Source organism: Budorcas taxicolor, chromosome 10 (assembly GCF_023091745.1).
Source record: "Budorcas taxicolor isolate Tak-1 chromosome 10, Takin1.1, whole genome shotgun sequence".
Classification (NCBI taxonomy): domain Eukaryota; kingdom Metazoa; phylum Chordata; class Mammalia; order Artiodactyla; family Bovidae; genus Budorcas; species Budorcas taxicolor.
Genome location: NC_068919.1, coordinates 61,642,200 through 61,662,290, shown reverse-complemented (window position 1 = coordinate 61,662,290; position 20,091 = coordinate 61,642,200). Strand labels below are relative to the sequence as shown.

General features: G+C 36.7%; 1 pseudogene; it reads right to left on the bottom strand.

Annotated features, from left to right (window-relative positions):
• LOC128054816 (voltage-dependent anion-selective channel protein 3-like) overlaps positions 1-19,433 on the bottom strand; it is a 106,441-nt pseudogene extending 87,008 nt beyond the window's left edge.
• Positions 19,434-20,091: the final 658 nt, after the last annotated feature.

The following is a 20,091-nucleotide window of genomic DNA, read 5'->3' as shown; positions in this document are numbered from 1 at the left end:
ACTTTTAGTCAGTCCCATTACCAACTTCTAGGAAGAGAAGAGGAGAGGGACTGGAAATTAATCAATCACCAATGGCCAACAATGTAATCAATCCTGCCTATGTAATGAAGCCTCCATAAAAACCCAAAATAATGGGGATTGGAGAGATTCCAGGTTGGCAAACATCTGGCAATTTAGGGGACTGTGTTGCAGCTAGAGAGGGCATGAAAGTGCTACACACTACCCCCATAGCTTGCACCATACATCTCTTCTATCTGGCTACTCCCAAGTTATATCCTTTTATAATAAACCAGTGATCTATTAAGTAAAACATTTTTCTGAGTTCTGTGAGCTACTCTAGCAAGTTGAGGGCTTCTCAGGTGGCTCAGTGGTAAAGAATCACCTGCCAGTGCAGGAGATGCAGGAGACACGGGTTCGATCCCCAGACGGGGAAGATCCCCTGGAGGAGGAAATGGCAACCTGCTACCTGCTCCAGTATTCTTGCCTAGAAAATCCCATGTACAGAGGAGCCTGGTGGGACACAGTCCATGGTGTCACAAAAAGTGGGACGCAACTGAGTAACTGAACACACACACATGCACTAGCAAATTAGTCAAACCTACAGAGGAAGTCATGGGAACTTCTGAATTATACTCAGTGATTCAGAAATATAGGCAACAACCTGGACTTGTCACTGGTATCTTAAGTTCAAGAAAACTGTTTTTGGAACCTCCAATCTATAGCAAATGGAGCAGAAACACCGGTGATAACCTGCTGATACCTGAGAATTTCTTGATGTTGTGTGGGAAATCCCCACATGAATATTGGGATTGAATCCAGAAATCCAAAATAATTACTAACAATTCTATAGAAATAAAAATGACTATACAAAAGTATTAAGAGCAATTATACAAGTGTAAGTTATATAATCTAGATGAAAATACTAGAAACACAAAACCTATCAAGACTAAACCAGAAAATCTGAGACTAACCATATATAGAATATCTGAGTAGACCTATAATTAGAAAGGAGATATGTACCAAACATTCAAAGAACTAAAATTCTTTCTCAAACTTATCCAAAAATTGAAGAGAAAACTTTCCAACTAGTTCTGTGAGGCCAGCATTACCTTGATAGCAAAGTCAGACAAAGACACTGGGAAAAAAACTACAGATCAATATCCCTGAAGAATATTGTGAGGGAAAAAACCTTCATAAAGTACTAGCAAATGGAATTTGATCACATATTAAAAGATTATACACTATGACCAAGTGTGATTTATTTCTGGAATGCAAAGATGGTTAACATATAAAAACCAGTTGATGAAATAGACCATATTAACAGAACAGAGGACTAAATCAACACAATCAACTAAATATATGCCAAAAATAAAAATAAAAATTATCTGACAAAACTCATTTTCACAAACACTCAAAAAATTAGGAATAGAGGGAAACTACCTCAACATAACAAAACCAATATATGAAAAACTCACAGAAAATATCATACTCATTATAAAAAACTGAAAGCTTTTCCTACAAAGTCATGAGCAGAGCAGTTCCCACTTCTATTCAACATAGTACTGAGACACTTGGTCAGAACAATAAGGCAAGAAAAGCAAATTAAAAGCGTCCAGATAGGAAGGAAGAAGTCCAATGATCCCTGTTAACAGATGATATGATCTTATATATGTATAACTTCAAATACTAAAAAGAAAGCTTAACAAAAAAAATCCTGTTAGAACTAATAAATTCAGCAAAGTAACTGGATAGAAAGTGAACACCCAAAACTCAGTTCCATTTTTATACAGTAATAATGAACACAACTAAAAAGAAATTAGGAAAATGATTCCATTCAATGGTATCAAAAAGATTAAAGTACTTAGGAATCAATTTAACCAAGGAAGTGAAAAACATATAAAGAAAACTATTAAACAGGTGAAAGAAATTAAAGATATTCTTAAAAATAGAAATAAAGCTCATGTTAGTGGATTAAAAGACTTAATATTATTTAACATTCTTAAAATGATAACATTACCAGAAATGATTTACAGATTTAATACAAAACCTATCAAAGTCCCAGTGAGTTTTTTGTAGAAATGGAAAACCCATGCTAAAATTCATGTGAAATCTCAAGGGACACTGAATAGTTAAAAGAATCCTAAAACAGATCAAGAAAGCTAGAGGACTTACATTTCCTGATTTTAGAGCTAACTGCAAAACAAAACTACAGTAATCAGAAGAGTATAGTACTGGTCAATATATTCAAATGATTTTCAATAAGGATGCTGAAACCATTAAGAAAAAAGACAGTTTTTCCAACAAATGGTTGCAGGAATCCTGGATATTCACTTGCAAAAAAAAGTTGCATTTTTACCTAAGACCATATACAAAAACTACTTCAAAACAGATCCATGATCCAAGCTTTACAATGTCAGATTAGCAACAATTTCTTGGGTATGACACCAAAGGCACAGATAACAAGAGGAAAAATAAACATATTCATGATGTTTTTAAAAAAATTGTATATCCAAAGACACTATACACAGAGTACAAAGACAACCTACAGAATGGGAGAAAATATTTGCAAATCACATTTCTTATAAGGACTTAATATTTTAAATATATAGATAACTCCTAACACTCAAAAACAAACACAAAACAACCCAATTCAAACATAGGGAAAGAACTTGAACAGTCATTTCTCCAAAGAAGATATACAAATTGCCAATAAACACATAAAAAATGCTCAACATCATCAACCCTTAGGAATATGCAAAGCAGAACTATTTAATACAATGAAATACTATCACACACCTAGTAGGACGGTTGCTACCAAAACAAAAACAGAAAATAATAAACATTGGTGAAGACGTGGAGAAACTATTAACACTTGTGCACTATTAATGAGAATGTAAAATGATATAACCATTAAGGAAAACAGTATGATGCTTCCTCAAAAAAAATAAAAATCATAAAAATAATCCGAACAATTTCAATTCTGGATATATACTGAAAAGAATTTGAAGCAGAATCTCAAAGAGATATTTGTACATCCATGGTCGTAGCGACATTGCTCACAATAGCTAAAAAGTGAAAGTAGTTGAAGTCTCCATTGGTGGATAAACAGATAAGCAAATGCAGTAAAAGAAGGAAGGAAATGGAAAGAAATACTGCAATATGCTACAATATGAACAAACACTGAGGGCATATACTAAGTAAAATATGCCAGTTACAAAAAGACAAATACTATGTATTCCATTTATATGAGGTCAAAATCCTACAGATATAAAATGAAATAGTATTAATAGTTGCTCAGGGAAATGGGATGGGGAGTTATTGTTTAATGGCACAGTTTCAGTATTGTAAGAGGAAAAGTAGAAAAGAGTTCTGGAAAGGATAGTGATAAAGATTGCACAAAAATGTAAATTTTACCTAACTAATGCCACTGAGTTGCACACTTCAAAAGATGCTTAAGATAAAATTGTACATGTATTTTACGACAATAAAAAAATTGTGGACTTCCCTCATGGTCCAGTGGTTAAGAATCCACCTACCAATGTGGGGACATGGGTTGTACCCCTGGTCTGGGAAGACCCCACATGCCTCAGGGCAGCTAAGCTCCTGCCCCACAACTACTGAAAGTCACACACCTTATGTTCTGCAGCAAGAGAAGAAGTGCTTCTCACTGCAAGGAGAAGCCCACTCACCCCTAGGAAGAGTAGCCCCCGTTTGGCAACTAGAGAAAGCCTGCACACAGCAATGAATCCCCAGGATGGCCAAAAATGAATGAATGAATTTTAAAAACTTAATTAATGTACTGTAAGACCACTAAGGGTTGTGCTCTCAAAATAAGTGGAATATAAAGGTATCTGGAAACTTCCAACTGGACTTGCAAACAAATTGATATGTAAATTACAGGTTATTTATTTAACATACCTTTCATTTTAAAGCACAGAGTACTATTTATCATAAAACAAATTATGTAACAAAATCCTTGTATGTACTATTCATATTTAAGCCACACTTATAATTCACTCTATTTGTCTCAGATTATATTCTTCATTTATAGGAAAAAAAATTGTACAGGTACAGCTAAACCCACCCCAGATCTACTTTTCTTCTCTTCTAAAAGGGAACTACTATCCTAAAGCCAGGAAATATTATTTTAATTAATGTTTATATAGTTCTATTAAGTATGTAGGCATCTTGAAACAATACATGTGGGGCGGCTATTTACATAAAGGGCATTTCTCTTTTTAAAAAACTTTTTTTCACTCTGTATCAGGTTTTTGAGTTTTATTTGCATAGATTTGGAAAAAACAAAAAGCCAAGAAACCTCGTCTGAGTCTGGCTAGGTTACCGAGCCAACCTGAGCAGTCAGACAACCTGAGGGGACAACCTGAGGGGACGACTTGAGGAGAAGACATCTGAGAGCTCAGAACTCACGGATCCAGACTAGGAATTGTGGGAAGGCTCCAGAAGAAGTTGCCAGGGCAAATCCTCGCATTCCCCCTCCTGCGTGCCCCACCTACCTGACCCCGAGCTCAGAAGATAGGGAATCGCACCTGTAGACACCGACCAAGGACCACAGGACTTCGGGTGCCAAGACCAAGTCGTCGTGGCGGCGGGACGCTCACACGGCAGTCCTTCACAGGGAAGCGGTCATAGCTGCGTCCAGAGAGCACAAGTGCCGGTTGCACCTGGTGACGCTATCAACCAGGTGAGGAGCAACAGGAAGCGCGGAAGCGCAGGGGAGGCCTTGGGTGGGCGTGGCTTGTCCCTGAGCTCTGCCCAGAACATGGCCTCCAAGAGGTCCCACACCAAGACATGCTCTGCAGACTAGCCTTACCCAGAGAAAAACCCAGTAGAGCTAGTTAAATCACTTTGATTTCAGTGTAATATTTGGTTGATTAAATATATCTCATGTTATTAAAAAGTCAAGTTGTTTGCAATTTTTCCTGTTAAAATGTTGCTGTATAAAGAAATCCTACTATATGTATATGTGTGCAAAATTTTTTCTAGGATAGAAAATAAGAGTAATTATTATATCATAGGGGCTTCCCCAGTGGCTTAGTGGTAAAGAATCTGCCTGCAATGCAGAAGAGGCAAGAGCCATGGGTTCCATCCCTGGGGATCTCTGGATTGGGAAAATTCCCTGGAGAAGGAAATGGCAGTCCACTTCAGTATTCCTGCCTGGAAAATTTCATGGACAGTGGATCCTGGCAGGCTGCAGTCCATGGGGTCACAAAAGAGTCTGACAGGACTTCGTGACTAAACACATACAATATATCATAGAGCGTGCTTATCTTAAACTTTAGGAGGTATTCTAAATTGCTCTTCAAAGAGAGATTACTTAAAATCATTCTTTGTTTGCAAAATTCTAATATATTAAGGAAAGCAACAAAGTTCTTTAGAAAGAGACTTGGAAAAGTGACATGGGTCAGGCCAACTTAATTAGAAATACCTCACCACCATTTTCTTCTAAGATAACTCATATTCTAAAACTGGTTAAGATAAACGTGCATTTCATTTAAAATGCCTTTTGGTACATTGCTAAGAAGCCTTCTAATGACATGGAAGAGAGAATAAACTACTGAGAATTCCAACAATAAATTCAAAGTATGTCTTCACTAAGGAAATGAAATAGATGCAGGAGCAAAATATATACATAATTTCTCATTCTAAGACACTTCAGTAACATCCGATTCTTAGCAACCCTATGGATGGTAGCCTGCCAGGCTCCTCTGTCCATGCGATTCTCCCAGCAAGAATACTGGAGTGGGTTGCCATGCCTTCCTCCAGGGGATCTTCACAACTCAGGGATCAAAACCACATCCCCTTCATTGCAGGCATTTCTTAAACCACAGAGCTTTGCTAACCTACAGTTAGTGTGCTCACTCGCTCACCAGGGAGCTCCACAGGTGCAGGCTGCACCTGGAGAAGCTATCATCCAAGGGAGGAGCAACACGGGAAGGGGAGGGGAGGGGGAAATCCCACTCTTTGTGACCCCATGGACTGTAGCCCACCAGACTTCTCTGTCCATAGGATTCTCCAGGCAAGAAGACTGGCGTGGGTCATTTCAAGTCAGTTTTCATTTAAAGTGTGAAACATGTGTCAATACGTGTTGAGGTTCCTCTTTTCTTTTTCCCATCTTTTTTTCTTTTTTTAAGTATGGAGATATCCAGTTGTTCTAACACCTGGACAAAGACATATTTGTTCAAAGACAACCATTTGTCCATTTACTGGCCTAGGCAATTTTATCAAAAATAAACTGATCATATATGTGTGGGCCGATTTCTGGCCTCTGTAATCTGTTCCATTTTCTATGCATTGCATCCTTTCAACAACCCCATACTTTTTTAGTTACCACAGTTTATGAATAATCTTGAAATTAGGTAGTTTGAATGCTCTAACCTCAGACTTTTATGCAGAATCATTTTATTTATTCTAGTTGCTTTGCCTTTCCATATAAATTTCAGAATCTTCCTGTCAATATCTATAAAAACACTTGCTGAGATTTTCATTGAGATAAATATATAGATCAAACTGGAGGGAAGTGACATCTTAATTCTCATCTTCAATTTCAGAACTCAGACTATATCTCTCTCATATCAAGGCATATATAGCAGGAACTGTATTTCTTTTATCAGTGTTTTGTAGGATTAGGAGGCTTTATTTGTATCAATCAGATATGGAAACAACTCAAACAAATGCTCATCAATACATGAATAGGAAAACAGATTTTGGTCTCTGTACTGTGGAATACTACTCAGCAGTAAAAAGAAGAAATTATTGATAGAAACATACAAGAACATATCTGGATTTTATAAGTAATTATGCTCCATGAAAGAAGTCAGTCAAAAAATACTGCATTCTGTATGATTTTATGTATTTAAAGCTCTATAAACATAAAGCTAATCAATACTGACAGAAAGAACATCAGTAGTCGCCTGGGTATGGGTTGAAGGTTGACAGAAGAGAGTAGAACTGAGGATTTACAAAGAGACACAGGTAGATTTTTGGGGGTGATGGATATGTTCCTTCTTTTGTGGTAATGGTTCATGGGTGTACACATAGCTCAATACTGATCAAATTATACAATTTAAGTGCTTACAATGCATTGTATGACACATATAACTCAATGAAGCTTGCTTGTTTTACTTTGTATTGCTAAATTTGGTTCTGCATATTTGACAACACGCTAATAGCCATTACATCACCTGTCCCATATTTTCTCCCCAAAGAGGAATTTGAAGACTTCACGACAGAATCAATACATGGAGCTCTAGTAACAAAACAGGACCAGTTCTCACAGGTCTACATTTTCTAAATAGATTCAGATCACAAAGTAACCACATAATGACACATTTATAACTAAATACTCATCTAAGTTAAAGGAATATTTTTCCCCCTGGAAGTCATAAATTGTAACAATATATTGCATTAGGTAATCACAATTTTGAAGAATAGATGGTGTCCCATTCAGAGTGGTTACTTAGGACATTATAATGGCAGTGTTCCATTCATCACAGCAAATAGAAGACATGACACAAATACAATAGAAAGGTCATTAATGTAGAAAGGTTTTAAAACTGTCATCAGATCCATTAGATTTGCTACCAGTATTTTACATAAAAATTGCCTGCTGTGAGGATATGCTACCTGAGATTAGATATTTGAAGAAAATCAAATCAGATACTTGATTGCTAGATGGCATAGCTGTTAAAAGGCCAGACACAAATATATATGAGTAGAAGCTTGATGCATTGAAGGCAGAAATGTCAAGAGAAATTTCCTTGAGAAATAGCCTGATTCTTTGGTTAGGAGCTGAAATAAGATGGAAACCCATTTTTCAAAACAAACCTGAGCATTATCATTTTTGTCTATCATGGAAAAATATTCATCAATACGTTCATATACTGTGGGTTCAGCCAAGTAATTCAATCAAGTAAGTTGTCAAAGTGACCTTTGTTCTCTTCTTTTTTAAACCTTGACATGGAAATGTCACTAGGAAGCTGTTCAAACTCTTGTGGTGTGTACTCTGATAAAGATCCAATATAAACAGATTAGTGCACAGTGTATTTCAGTTTTTAATAACTAGTATGGTAGAAGGCTAGTGTGTGTGTGTTCAGTCATGTCCAACTCTTTGCAGCCCCAAGGACTGTAGCCCACCAGGCTCCTCTGTCCATGGGATTTCCCAGGCAAAAATACTGGAGCAGGTTGCCATTTCTTTCTCCACGGGATCTTCCTGACCCAGGGATCGAACGCACCTCTTGCTAGTCTGCTGCACTGGCAGTCAGGCTCTTTACCACCAGTGCCGCCTGAGAAGCCCTGCTAGCAGGAGGAATTCTGTTTATTACAAAACTATATACATCTGGTGTCTGTCTGGCAAGATGAGCTTTTTAGAGTTCTGGAATGAACCTTGTCTTAGCCATTACGTTCAGTATTAGCAGAGTTATTCGGAAAAAAAGAATACATATTTTATAAGGCAGCAACTGAAAGGAGAAGAAAGTTTTGCCCAGTAGGTTATCATAATAGGATTTTAATAAATTTATGTCAGGGCTGTGATACAATTTGGTTAATTCTCAGATCATTCTTTCACCTACTTGAAAATTCATTCATACCTGTTCTATGATTAGCATCACTCACCAGGATGAGGTCACAATTCTATGTAGAGCCCAAGGGTTCGCACTTAGCTGGACTCTGAATGCAAAACATGTGGAAAGGGAATTAGAATAAAACCACCAGTGAGTATGCTAAGAAAGCACTGTTGCCTTGAAAAGCAATATGGTTGGACTTAAGACAGACCAAGAATGGTTCAAAGCTGTTGCCTCCTGCCCCTGACTTTTCCCCTTAATAAAGGATACTGGCAGTAGATGGGGTGGCTTACAGAGTGATCCCTTTCAATTTAATGGACACCTAGTCCAAACTTAGAAAAGGCAGAGGAACCAGAGATCAAATTGCCAACATCCGCTGGATCATCCAAAAAGCTAGAGTTCCAGAAAAACATCTATTTCTGCTTTATTGACTATGCCAAAGCCTTTGACAGTGTGGATCACAATAAACTGTGGAAAATTCTGAAAGAGATGGGAATACCAGACCACCTGACCTGCCTCTTGAGAAACCTATATGCAGGTCAGGAAGCAACAGTTAGAACTGGACATGGAACAACAGACTGGTTCCAAATAGGAAAAGGAGTACGTCAAGGCTGTATATTGTCACCCTGCTTGTTTAACTTATATGCAGAGTACATCATGAGAAACGCTGGGGTGGAAGAACCACAAGCTGGAATCAAGGTTGCCTGGAGAAATATCAATAACCTCACATATGCAGATGAGGAGCACCAAAGAATTGATGGCTTTGAACTGTGGTACTGAAGAAGACTCTTGAGAGTCCCTTGGACTACAAGGAGGTCCAACCAGTCCATCCTAAAGGAGATCAATCCTGGGTGTTCATTGGAAGGACTGACGCTGAAGCTGAAACTCCAAAACTTTGGCCACCTCATGGGAAGAGTTGACTCATTGGAAAAGACCCTGATGCTGGGAGGGATTTGGGGCAGGAGGAGAAGGGGACGACAGAGGATGAGATGGCTGGATGGCATCAATGACTCAGTTTGAGTGAACTCCGGGAGTTGGTGATGAACAGGGAGGCCTGGCGTGCTGCGATTCATGGGGTCTCAAAGAGTTGGACACGACTGAGTGACTGAACTGAACTGAGTCCCAACAACCCCTGTACTTTTCTCTAATTCTGTAGTCATTTATGCTGTACCTGTGGACATACAGTTGATAACACTACAGTCTGTATTTACTCAGTATAGTGCTAACATCAGGGGATTTCTGAATCATTTAAATCACACAATTCATCAAAATGTTCATCACTGAGAAAAAGGACCCTATGTGGGTTTTCTTTTCTTTTTTCTGCTTTATTCTACATTTCACTTCAGTTCAGTTTAGTCGCTCAGTCGTGTCTGACTCTTTGGATCTCCTTGCAGTCCAAGGGACTCACATGAGTCTTCTCCAACCCCATAGTTCAAAAGCATCAATTCTTTGGCGCTCAGCCTTCTTCACAGTCCAACTCTCACATCCATACATGACCACTGGAAAAACCATAGCCTTGACTAGACAGACCTTTGTTGGCAAAGTAATGTCTCTGCTTTTCAATATGTTATCTAGGTTGGTCATAACTTTCCTTCCAAGGAGTAAGCGTCTTTTAATTTCATGGCTGCAATCACCATCTGCAGTGATTTTGGAGCCCAAAAAATAAAGTCTGACATTGTTTCCACTGTTTCCCCATCTGTTTCCCATGAAGTGATGGGGCCAGATGCCATGATCTTCGTTTTCTGAATGTTGAGCTTTAAGCCAACTTTTTCACTCTCCTCTTTCACTTTCATCAAGAGGCTTCTTAGTTCCTCTTCACTTTCTGCCATAAAGGTGGTGTCATCTGCATATCTGAGGTTATTGATATTTCTCCTGGCAATCTTGATTCTAGCTTGTGGTTCTTCCAGCCCAGCGTTTCTCATGATGTACTCTGCATAGAAGTTAAATAAGCAGGGTGACAATATACAGCCTTGATGTACTCCTTTTCCTATTTGGAACCAGTCTGTTGTTCCATGTCCAGTTCTAACTGTTGCTTCCTGACCTGCATACAGATTTCTCAAGAGGCAGGTCAGGTGGTCCGGTATTCCCATCTCTTTCAGAATTTTCCACAGTTTATTGTGATCCACACAGTCAAAGGCTTTGGCATAGTCAATAAAGCAGAAATAGATGTTTTTCTGAACTCTCTTGCTTTTTCCATGATCTAGCGGATGTTGGCAATTTGATCTCTGGTTCCTCTGCCTTTTCTAAACCAGCTTGAACATCTGGAAGTTCACGGTTCACGTATTGCTGAAGCCTGACTTGGAGAATTTTGAGCATTACTTTACTAGCGTGTGAGATGAGTGCAATTTTGCAGTAGTTTGAACATTCTTTGGCATTGCCTTTCTTTGGGATTGGAATGAAAACTGACCTTTTCCAGTCCTGTGGCCACTGCTGAGTTTTCCAAATTTGCTGGCATATAGAGTGCAACACTTTCACAGCATCATCTTTCAGGATTTGAAATAGCTCTAATGGAATTCCATCACCTCCACTAGCTTTGTTCGTAGTGATGCTTTCTAAGGCCCACTTGACTTCACATTCCAGGATGTCTGGCTCTAGGTGAGTGATCACACCATTGTGATTATCTTGGTCATAAAGATCTCTTTTGTACTCTATATTTAGAATATTTCAAATGAGTCTGCTCTAACTTTTCAAAGAGGAAAAGCCAAAGACAACTTTAAAATATGGTAAATTCTAATCACAGAAAAGTAGTTAATTACAGGGAAACTTTAAATAGACATTATACATAATGAGGAGGCAATGGCAACCCACCCCAGTACTCTTGACTGGAAACTCTAATGGATGGAGGAGCCTGGTAGGCCGCAGTCCATGGGGTCACTGCGAGTTGGACACGACTGAGCGGCTTCGCTTTCACTTTTCACTTTCATGCATTGGAGAAGGAAATGACAACCCACTCCAGTGTTCTTGCCTGGAGAATCCCAGGGAGGGGGGAGCCTGGTGGGCTGCCATCTATGAGGTCGCACAGAGTCAGACGAGACTGAAGTGACTTAGCAGTAGCAGCAGCAGCAGCATACATATGACCATTTGGATACATAATGAAGCAAAACAGGAAGAGGAATGACCTACCATCTGACAAATCACTGCAACCTTCCAGTAAACATCTTTAGTTTAGGTCATTGGTTCCTAATTCATCATTTCATGTAAATCAGAGACTTTTTACTTTACATTACTTTCAAAGAAGAAGGAAATCTTTATCTCAGTTGGTAACATTATTCGTTGCAGACTATCTGTTTTGTTTCTGTGGTCAGTCTTGGGAACCGTCTCGTGAGCCAACTGGTATTATTAGTAAAAGAGGGTGCATTCGAATGAGAGGCAGAATACTCTTCATAAGTCTAGTTTGTGATAACCTTCCTCTTAATTCTATTTTGTGTTCTGTAAACCATTTAAGTATATCCTACTTTGGGAATGTAATTGGAAATACTCTATCTAAACTGTTTTTAAATTGACAATTTAGGTTGGGAAATTGCTGTGGGCCATTTATTAATAACTTATTCAGTTCAGTTCAGTTGCTCAGTCCTGTCCGACTCTTTGCAACCCCATGAATCGCAGCATGCCAGGCCTCCCTGTCCATCACCAACTCCTGGAGTTCACTCAGACTCACGTCCATCGAGTCGGTGATGCCATCCACCCATCTCATCCTCGGTCGTCCCCTTCTCCTCCTGCCCCCAATCCCTCCCAGCATCAGAGTCTTTTCCAATGAGTCAATTCTCCACATGAGATGGCCAAAGTACTGGAGTTTCAGCTTTAGCATCATTCCTTCCAAAGAAATCCCAGGGCTGATCTCCTTCAGAATGGACTGGTTGGATTTCTTTGCATTTAATTTCTATGCAGAGTACATCATGAGAAACGCTGAGCTGGAAGAAGCACAAGCTGGAATCAAGACTGCTGGGAGAAATATCGATAACCTCAGATATGCAGATGACACCACCCTTATGGCAGAAAGTGAAGAGGAACTAAAAAGCCTCTTGATGAAAGTGAAAGTGGAGAGTGAAAAAGTTAGCTTAAAGCTCAACATTCAGAAAATGAAGATCATGGCAATAACTTATTAGGATTACATGATTCTTAGACTCATTTGGTCATTAATGGTCTCAAATAAATTACACTCCATCATGATTTTGACTCTGATGGTGAAATAATATGTAACTTTTATTCTAATTAACGCTTAGTTCATAACATGAATAGTTCAGATTTGCACACATGAGTATATATATTTATATATTCTGGATAACCAGTTCACATAGTTGTATCAGTTTATTTCCTTTTAATTCTCTTATCACTATTCTTTAATGCCCATTTAAACCACCAGCTCTAGCTGATTAACTGCTATTAAAACTGGTTAATTAGGAATGCAGATTCCTTTGATTTGTTCAATAAAAATACTTTCTAAAAATATAGCAAAAGTAGAACCTTCTGTCTTTTACATTCAGTTAAAATTTCGTTACCTCATAGCCACTTGAAAATATATTCTTCTGCCAATGCTGAAAATATTTCTAATTTTAAAAAAAGAAAGAAAACACCTGTTTTGGGTCCAATTATGAATTCCAGAGCACTATCATTCCTAATTACTAAATAGCTACAGAATTCCCATTTAAGTGAAATCAACTACACTTGAAAATAAACCTAGAATTTAAATGTTATAATCATTTATAATTCATTCTGCTTCTGCACACAAAAATAAGGCTTGATTTAAAAGCAAGCCAAGGGTAGGACATGTACTTTGCGAATCTCACTGGGTGGTTTTAACATGGATGACAATAAATTTTGAGAAATTGAATGAGACCATTTGCTTTTTTTTCCTTCTAGCACATTTTATAATTTAACCTTAACATAATCTTAGCTTCCTCTCCCCCACCCCAAGAAAAGATAACCTGTAATATTTCTAAATGTATTTTAACTTTACCAATTAAATCTTCTAGAACCTCAATATGAAATTATACTTAAGAATTTCTGGGCATAATACAAAAGCTTACTCTTAATTTGTAAGAATGAGTATAATTAGATCTCAAATATTGAAACAGATAGCACTTGTACTTTGGGAAAATCAATGACCCAAAGAAATCCAATGATACTTTCTCAGACAAAATTACTGAGGGTGGAACTTTTAGAACTCAAATACAGTTAATGTTCCCTTGGGAAAGACTCTCAGTATCAATCTTTAATGTGTAGACACATTTCAGTCCCCCTGAACACTACAAATCAGTTCTCCCAATCTAGGCCTCTTTCATGTTGATTTGTAAAAAGGGTATTTTAGTCATTGCTTCATGCCATATATCACTAAAAGACATATATTATAATTACATTTTTCTTCAAAAAGGCATTTAACTATACCCAAAACAATATGGGCTGCTATAAGGAATTCTAGTGGGGGAAAAAAAAAAATCAATGGCCACTTTTTGGAACTTGGTTTTGTTAACTAAGCCTTCGTCTATAGGTTATTTTAGACATGTTTGTTTGCTGCTACTTAAAATAAGGTCACACGTAACCTTGCTGATTATAGAAGTTCTCTTCTAAAAACCACCTGACGCAGCACATATTCTGACAAAAGCAGACATTGCAGGGTTGATTTATAGGGGAATATGACAATATTCAGGTTAGGTAGGTGGCAAAGTTTAGCATTCCCTTAAGGCTCTATGTGTACATGCTGATTTACAATCAGTTGAGTACATCTTAAATTAAAACATGTATATACATCAACAACAAAAACATAAATTTCTGTTATGATTTTTTTTTCAGTTTGCATGCCCCCTTTTCTGCATTTCTCCATGTAAGTAGTGATGTTTTTGAGTCCACAAATAAAGGAATGGATTCCTAGGCCTGCTGAGAACACTAGGATGATCCTAGAAATGCTCACTAATCCTTGGTAGGGATTAAAAACAAAGCAAAATAAAGAAACAAACAAGAATGTTGTCTTGCTTCTGATATGTGGATCTGGGAGGAAGTCAGTCAATATGCCTCATTCTCCAGCTTTTCTTCTAATAGTAAAGAAATTATTTAAGCACAGACTTTGAAATTGACAGACATATATTTGAGTTCTGGCTTTGCCACTCACCATGTGTGAGATTTCGGTCAGGTCACTAACAGCTTTAGATCTTAGTGTTACCCCTCACTAGGATGGGGATAAAAATTGTATCAAATTTTTAGAGAATATATGATACATTGATGAAACAATACATGTAAAGAAATTGGTAGCTGACACAACAGTCATTAAGTGTTACTATTAGTGTTATTTCTGAAAGTCACAATTTTTTTGTCAGCTTTACAACATATTTCACCAGTGAATTTTTACAATGTATACAGAAACATAACCATGACAATCACCATAAAATAGAACATTTCATCATCCTAAAATGTTCCCACATAAAGTCACAAACTTTTAAGACTTGAAGAAAATTTTGTGGTATCTATCCAATGTCTTTATGTTATAAATAAGGAAGCCAAGGTCCTGTGCACTGTAGAAAATTATGCATGCTTACTTACCTCGGTAGTGTCAAACCTGTTAAATATCTCAAATCTCCTCCTCTGGATTTTGTTCTCTTCTGAGGTAGCACACTGCCTCCAGGGAGCCCCCCTGAAGGGAAGGCTCAGCACCCTACAGAGCTAACCACAGGAATGCAACAACACATAGGACCAGGACCAATGGCCACAGAACCAGCAAACAGCAGATAATGCCCTCATTTGGAATGTGAGCCCTGGAGAGATTTCTTGCTTTTTCAGTCTAGAAAAACCTGCAAAATTTACTTTATTATTGAAGTTCAGAAATGTCAATAGTGTTTGCCAAGAGCAACATATTTAAAGAAAAATAATACATACATTAAACAATGAAATTTAGGGATAAAGTCGATGTACCTTAGAAAAAGACGTTGTATTGGAAAAAGAGAGACTACGTACTGTAGACGCAAAACAAAAATCATATGGGTTTTGGACCAAAGTCTTGTTTTTAGGAGGATCTGATGCTTCATTGTTGGGTGAAACATTGACGCATTTCACACCAAGCTATGATGACCTTGTATCCTGATTGGGCTTTTTAAGTGTTTAGAGTAGGTCAGTCAGGATACAGAATTCCACACTGCTTGTTCTTTTGAGATGAAAGGGCCTTGCACTTCTAACATTCATCAAATGTCTACGGGAAAGAGATGATATCTACACACCATAGATGAAAATAGTGACTTTCTAACATTTTATTTATATTCTCTAAAATAATTTTGAAAACCTATGAATCGTCTTACACATTTTAAGTTGACATCCAAAATTTCCTGTCATTATTTTAAGTTTAAAATAGTATTTAAAATGTATAAGAGCTGGTGTTTTTTAAAATACTAACTTTTAAAAACAAAATTATTAGATTTCAAACAATTGAAACATATTTCAGATATTTTCAAAGAAATCTAATTATCATTGTGATTTTAATGCCCACCATCCTCTGCTGCTAAGTCACTTCAGTCATGTCCGATTCTGTGCGACCCCCTAGACGGCAGCCCACCAGGCTCACCCGTCCCTGGGATTCTCCAGGCAAGAACCCTGGAGTGGGTTGCCATTTCCTTCTCCAATGCACGAAAGTGAAAAGTCAAAGTGAAGTCGCTCAGTCATGTCCGACCCTCAGCAACCCCATGGACTGCAGCCTACCAGGCTTCTCCATCGATGGGATTTTCCAGGCAAGGGTACTGGAGTGGGGTGCCATTGCCTTCTCCGCCACCATCCTCTGTTAAAGAAGAAAAAATGAATAAGGTATTTTTTGAAAATCTACCATCATTCCTTTTGGATCTTGTTCATATAGTTCCATTCTACTTCCATATACAATTTATTCTTTATAAAATAATTTAACATATGAAAGTCTTCACTAGATAATCCTATAACACTTAATTTCAGTTTGTACATATGAACAAATATATTTGTTTATAATTTTCTATGATCATCTATGTTGACAGAAGCAAAACAAATTTATCATCAATTTCAATAGTGACTAAGGATAGTAAGTAAAATATAATTAAGAATGCATTTCTTAATGAAATACATGATGGATGCTCTTGTTTTGTTTCAATTAGTTTATGCACTCTCTTTTAAAAATTCAGACTCATTTCTGTTTCTATTTTTTACTTGACATATTCAGTGAGATAACTTGCTTTCCTCTAAAGAGATGAGAATCCAAAGAATTTCATTATGGCAATGAAACAATTCATTGAACTCCTTTCAAGTTATAAGGCAAAATCACATATTGATCTCTCATTAAAAATATGTCTGTAATGATCTAATTACTAGATTCGTTTCTTCATTCAGTTTTATCAAAAGCAAAGAATTAGAAGCCACCTGACTGGCAAAAGAAATCATTTCTCAGTCATTAGTATCATTTAAATTATCCCTTTGATTGGGCCCTCTCACAGAGGTAATGTACCATAAGAAGATTCCCTTTGTATGAAATTTATGACTTTCTATGGCAAAGTGGGAGAAAAACAATTAGAAAAGAGAAACTAAGAAACTTTCAGCCACCAGCAAACTGCCAGGCTTATCCATTCTAGGAAACTACACATGTGGCATGTTGAATATTTGGAAATAGATTTCTTTAAAGCTATTCTTTCTTAAGTACCTGGTGGAACATGGACTCTCAGGGGAAAGTATATATTCCAGCATGAAGACCACTGGAGTAACAAATGTAAGATTAATTTTATTCATAAAAGATTTTTTTCTATGCTGCTCTTTTGACCTCTATTAATTTGTATCATATGAAAGCTACATGCTTCCTAGAACCATTCCTCATTGAGATATATATATATATTTTCCTGATTTTGAAGGCCAAACACTAAAAAAATCATATACCATTACTAGGAGTATGATAAACTCAAGACTGAAACTTAGGGCCAATTGGAAAAAAAAAAGATAACGTTTAGAGGTAATGTTAGTATTTTCTGTAAAATGCTTATTGAAAATAATTCAATTACATTCCTCTCATTAAAGTCTCTTGCAATAAATTCTTTCCACTAATTTGTACTAGGAAATTTTTGTCAGTCTTGAATAATTAATAGATTTTATTTTATTATGGAAAAAAGGTTATAGAACATTTTGTGCTTCTACTTTTGTCTTAACTGCTAGAATACTTAGACCCCAATTTAGAGTTAAATCACTGTCAATATTTCTTAACTACAAAATATGCTTCTTCCTTTTTCTTATGATTTTATATTTTTTCAATAGGCTTATTATATATATGCAATTCATTTAAGCCATAAGTCTTTTTTTTTTTTTAAGATTTAAGGTATAAGTTAGAGAATGGAGGAATTGAAATAGAAATAATTAAAATATTTACAATCTGGCTATATAGCTGGGGAGGCTAAAATTTGTTCTTATGACAACTACCATCTGTTAGGAAACTGGTATAAATATGGTATACTCTGAAATGTTTTCCAGATTAGCAGGAGAATACTATACATAATTATTTATAGAGTTGCTATTGGTCTGTAACCTGATAGCATTACTGTGCATGGTAGCAAAAGGGCATAAGTTTCTATTGGTCTCTGATTGGAGCTGCTACCAGAACTTCTGACAGGACTCATGACCACAAAAGCAACCATAGCTAGAAACAGCAATGGTAAAGAGACCTCATTGCCTTGCTCTACTTTCCACGAATTTTGAAAGAAAAAGTTCTGCAACCTATCTAATCCACATGGGTGTCAAAATACGAAGAAACAGTTTTTGGCATTTCTTTCATCAATGACATCATAATTTATTGCTTAACAATTATGTGAGAAGACTAAGAAGCCCAAGGTAGAGCCTTGACCCCATTGTAAGAACCTAATCAAAGAATTCTCAGATTTCAGGATCTAGGTTGTGACTCATTTGAAAAAAAAAAAAGAATGGCTGGATATATCAGATGAGAAGTCAATTCCCAAAGCACAAGTGTTAACTGGCTTTGAGATCCTTTTAAATTGAGTAGCACATTATATATTTTTAGTCTATTAACAGATTTCTGAATGAATACTAATACTCTTAACTGAAAAGCAACAATAATTATCACATTTATTGTGGTTCTCTAATGCAAAAGAGTTGTTTATAGATTGGGTAACACCCCATTCTTTGAATGCAGGTTTAGGGGGAAAAATATTTTAAATTTAGGTTAATTTAACGAAATTAAAGTCATTAAATACAGACATAACATTTATGCACATTCTCTTTTACTGATAGATATAATTGGATGATAAACCATTAGAGACCTGAATTTAAACAGAGGATTGCAATGAACAATCTAAGTATACACATGATGTTAATTATTAAGTTGGCTCATATCCATTTGCAAACTAATGTCCTGCTTATTTCTTAAGGTCTACTAGACATATTGTACAAGAGAATGCCATAAAAATTATAGCAACCTCAATATAATATATGACCTCAACTCTAAAAAAAGTTCACATATACACATGTTAGTGTGAAAATATTGGAAAACAACATACATGTATAGTGGCTATTAGAGAATACAGCTGATTTTTATTTTATTATCTGTGCTCTTCTGTATTTTACAGATCTACTATGTATGCATAAATATATTGTAATATATAAGAATATAATTAGATATTTCTAAAATTGACAGGATTCTGATAGACAGGTTTTTGGGGTTTTGTTTGTTTGGTTATTGGTGAAAGAAAGAGATTTAAAGTTAAATATAGCTGAGTTTCAACTTTACCATTTAAGGCTATATGTCTTTACAGGATCTTGCTTTATTATGATGCCAGATTGCAGTATTGGGAGAACAAATTATAAGGGAGGTGGCTTCAGGATCTTCATTACCGAGTTTAAAGTCTGCACCGGTTGCATGGTTATTGAGTACATATAAGATCAAGCTTACCGTACCTTACTTGTCCCCCTGTCTCTCCAGCCTTCCTAATACTGATTTGAATGTCCTTGCTCTAGGGAAGGCAAAACATGCAATTATCCCAATGTGCAGGAAAGTAATTAACTGAGTAAAAAATATGACTAGAGTCCATATTAGATGAAGCTTTATCCAAACATTCTGTATGTTAACAGTAACTAGACAGAAGATAAATTCTAAACTGTCTAGTAAGGTAAAAACCACTGGGAAACCCCCTTGTAACACAAATGCAATTGCAATAGAATCATGTTGGGACATCCCAGCTTAAATAATAGCAAGTGTAGCTATGGAAGTGACCAACTCTGGGACCACCTTGTAACTACCATCCAGTAGGCCTATGGGACGAAGGAAGGTCCCATTTTAAATCATGCTCTTGATAATAGATGTTACACTGTTAAATAACTGCACTTATCTCCAGAGAGAAAACATGGCACAATATGAAGAAAAAAGTCAGGTGATCATGACTTGTATAACAACGTAAATAACCAAATTCTCAATAGTGTGTTTAAAAGCATGAATTTTCTGAAGTTTTATCAAATATTCTATCCATTCATTTGCTTATTCATCCATTTACCAAACATGCATTGAATACTTTTTTGGTAT